Here is a 3981-nt window from a genome sequence, read left to right on the forward strand (position 1 = left end):
TGATTTTTTTTCAATTAAAATCAGTTTACGTGTAATCGTTTTTTTTAATTCCTGACTTTATACAATGGGGAGGAAAGATAATAAAAAACTGGGTACGCTCAGTGGCCTAAAACAAAATAAAAAAACATGCTGGAATATTTGGGTTAGTTCAAATATTTTTTTTCATAATTAGGTACCTAGAAACAATAACGCAAGAAATATTTGTTTATTTTATGTTATTATATTTAGAAATCAAACAGATATACAGAAAGAATAATAACAAATATACATTGCAAAATGAACGCACGATAAAATAAGTGACAATCATTATTTAAATATACAAAAAAATTATTATAAATCGGTCATCATCGATTATTATCGAACACGATTAGACTATTAGGTAAGATATACTCATGGAATAGGAATTATTTTTTCGATGCATTCAATGTTTTTTGTAATATAATTTATCTAAATGTTTTTTACAGGCCTCTACGTAATCTTTCCTTAAAAAAAATACTGCTGTTTCAATAATTCCTAACTATAATTAGGTATTGTAATTTATTTAATTTAGTCGTTTTTTTATGATAATACTATTTGAAAAACGACCATGCAATAATTTCTTTGCCAAAAATATGTAAATAACGCAGCTGAACAAAACAACGAGTAAAGAGTGTAGAGTGTAAAACCAATTTCAAATTTCGCGCGCTTTTGCGTACCGAAGCGACGCACAGTGGTAAAATTTAACGAAATTTGGGACGTATTTGGTCTTAAAAGGTTCCAAGGGCTAATTTTATTAATAGGATTGTTATAAAGTGGTCATTTATTGTCAATTCACGCATTACAGATCGCTTGTGTTTTATATGTTTATAACTAGGATTGTTATAAAGTGGTCAGTTATTGTCAATTCACGCATTACAGATTGCTTGTGTTTTATTCTAAATGGTCAATGCAGGTTTTGTTCATTTTTCGAGTGAGTTCATTTATAAGGCTTAAAAAAAGACCATGAGAGTCCTTAGATGTTTTTTTAGGGATCACAATTATTCAGAATAATCTTGTAAATCTCCAATAAGACAAACTTTTGATCGATAGATTGATACCATAGTTGATACCTTTCCAAATAAAATTTTGAGACAATTGGCATTTATTATTGTGATTTACGTCACCTCGGCTTTTATTTCATTTTTATGTTTATAATTTGTCTTTTGTGGTTTATTTTAAACTAAATTTGTGTAAGTATTTCATCCAACAAATTTCCAGGCTTGGAGATTTTTAGTTTATTAAGTTAAAACACGGCTTCGCTACATTCCGTCCATTATTATTTTTTTTGTGCATTACAGATTGATTTAATCCTATTACAATACACTTATTTATTATTATTTAACTGTGAACAAAATGTTTGCATTAATGAACACTTCTCCTCCAACCAAAGCTAATTATGAATTGTAAAACATTACGGTGATGTTATTGGAATGTTATTCCTATTTTGTTGGTATAGATAACCTACCTTATATATTTGGACCCACCTAAAAATTTACTTTAAAAAAATGATTTACAAATTGTTGCATAATCTAATTACACAAACTGTACAAATTTGTACATTTCGCTCTTCAAGACCCGCATTAATAAAACCCTTATTAAAAAAAGTGTGTGTTTATGGGCGTAACTGGGTAGATATAAATCTGGCGTTCGGCTTTCTCTGATTGGTTCTCAGGTTTTCTATAACCAACCCCAATAAGCCGCGCCCCTTCCGAATTCGAAGGTCACCTGGAATATGAGATGGCCTTAAGTTTAGTTGCCGAGCAACATAACGCTGTCGCATCCCTGATTGCAGTAGTGCCACCACTTGAGCGGCTTCGTCAACAGTGGTGTCCATTTTAAAGGGTTGTTTTCTAGCGCCATATATTCATTTTCAATGTCCGGATAGTGAATGACGTGTGAATGGCCTACATTTAACTTAAGCTGCCTCTTTTATAGCCCAGGAAGATGACAAGTTGTAGCACCTGCAAAATACATGAGCATTTTTTTTTAACCTCCTGTACTCGGAAAATTGTATGGTTTTTGATAAGACGTCGTTAAATGTACTTTCAATTGATATCAATATTGTTTTGGTTGGATGTATTTGCTCGGGGAAACTACGCTTGAAACTTATTTTCGAAGATGTGCGATTTTTGTGACGCCGAGTGTATGTACATATTAGTCAGTGCACACGATGATAGCTTCTCCTCTAAACAAATATGAAATTTGCATTGCATTAATGTAAAACTTTAATTACTACTTAAAGCTTCCACAACGCAAGTGCATTAGTGCAGCTTCTATGGAACTAAGGTTGCCTCGTAAATCTACAAATATTTAACTTCCCCGTCCATCTAATTACCAGCCTTTCGTTATTAATATATTACGACCAAGCCGTCCGGGTATTTTTATTCTTATTCTCGGATATAAATAAAACATATAAATTAGTATTCAGCGCGGCCGCCCACGCTTTGAGATCTGCCGTTGACTTTATGGGATAATTTTCATGAAATGCAAATGCCATTTACACAAGAAGGGAGGGCAAACCATCCCACATTTCCAATTGCAGTTTTTGCCCGTTTCCAAGAACGGTATTAATTACATTCCCCACTAAGAGATGACGCTTTATGTGCACTCATAATTATTCCACTCAGATGGAAGTGGTAATGACAAAGGCCGTGTGGGCGTCATTATTGGCACTTGAATAATTAAGTTTATGTAAATTTTATGAAATATAAAGTACCCACCCAATATGCTAGAAAGAGCTTTTAACCTCTATGAAATTTTGTAAATATCTGAAAACCAAACTTAATATTTGTAATGAACGTAGGGCGGTGAGAGTGAATGTTTGATGAATGTACAACGTGAATTAAGGTATAAAAGACCGGTACACATCTTAGTTGCCCTCTTTCCATTTTGACTATAAATAAACCACTCACTAGATCGATATCTTCGGGCTTTTTGTATGAAAAAAATTGGTCATCTATTTAACCGTACATATGCTAATATTTAGACAGTACGATTCTCAAATCATTATAAGCAATAATAAGTCGCCTGAAATATCGATTCAAATTGAAAATATCTCCTAATTGTTGATTGAGAACTAGTACATAATTAATTATTTGGCGTGTTGGAAATAAGCCGACGTAGCTCAGTGGTCCAGAGCACCTGATCGGGCATCAGAAGGTGCGGGTTCAATTCCCGTCGGCGGCATTTATTTTTATTCGGGAGATATTTTTTGCGCTATGCATAAAAAACCTTGTCTTATAAAAATTAGTTTACATTTTTAAAAAAAATCAATTCTCATTCGGAGCCTACTTATTATACTAAAAAATTTAAAAAATAAAAATGTTTTAAATGTCAAAATGTTATCTCGCGACAGGAAAATTAAAAACTCAGTTACATACTTATCATTTTTTATTTTAGCAAGACAATAAATTATAGATATAGGTTAAACCATTCATGAATAAGGTAGAACGGAATTCTACCTTGCATGATACGAGTATAATCACGATCCAGTACGGCCTCACAATACGCACAGGAACACGAATAATGTCTAAAAAGAAAATAGATTCATTTCTGCGGTGAAGTTAAATTAAGGCTATTACAAAATATCAAATTAGGAACAAAACAAAGACATTATTTTCACCTGTTTACAAACACATGTTCTATGTTGTGTTCGATATATCAAGATTAAGCGTTGGCAACGCATAATTTCATAACGAATCACTCGGCCTTTTGCTTCCGATTGAAAAATGAAAGTCACAAACTGACTGACATCTCGGTATATCAGATAAATAATATATTAAAATCCTTCAAAACACACCAGAAGGACGTAAATCGAGACCAAAATATCAAACAACCATAAATGTTCCACTAAGCCAGCAATTTATTACATAGACTTTTAGAGTTTTTCATTGGTGGAAATAGTTAGGCAATAATGTTTCAATTCGAATTTTCGAGTTATACCCCCCTCATTTTGACCGTCTT

At 32.6% G+C, this 3981-nt stretch overlaps 1 non-coding gene across 1 annotated transcript; it reads left to right on the forward strand.

Moving 5' to 3' along the window:
• Nucleotides 1-3131: 3131 nt before the first annotated feature.
• TRNAP-GGG (transfer RNA proline (anticodon GGG)) lies at nt 3132-3204 on the forward strand. The gene has a single exon. It is a non-coding gene; the product is annotated as a tRNA-Pro (tRNA).
• Nucleotides 3205-3981: the final 777 nt, after the last annotated feature.

The sequence above is a fragment of the Hesperophylax consimilis genome, chromosome 9, assembly GCF_061612785.1.
Source record: "Hesperophylax consimilis isolate HC1 chromosome 9, BYU_Hcon_1.0, whole genome shotgun sequence".
Taxonomy (NCBI): Eukaryota; Metazoa; Arthropoda; class Insecta; order Trichoptera; family Limnephilidae; genus Hesperophylax; species Hesperophylax consimilis.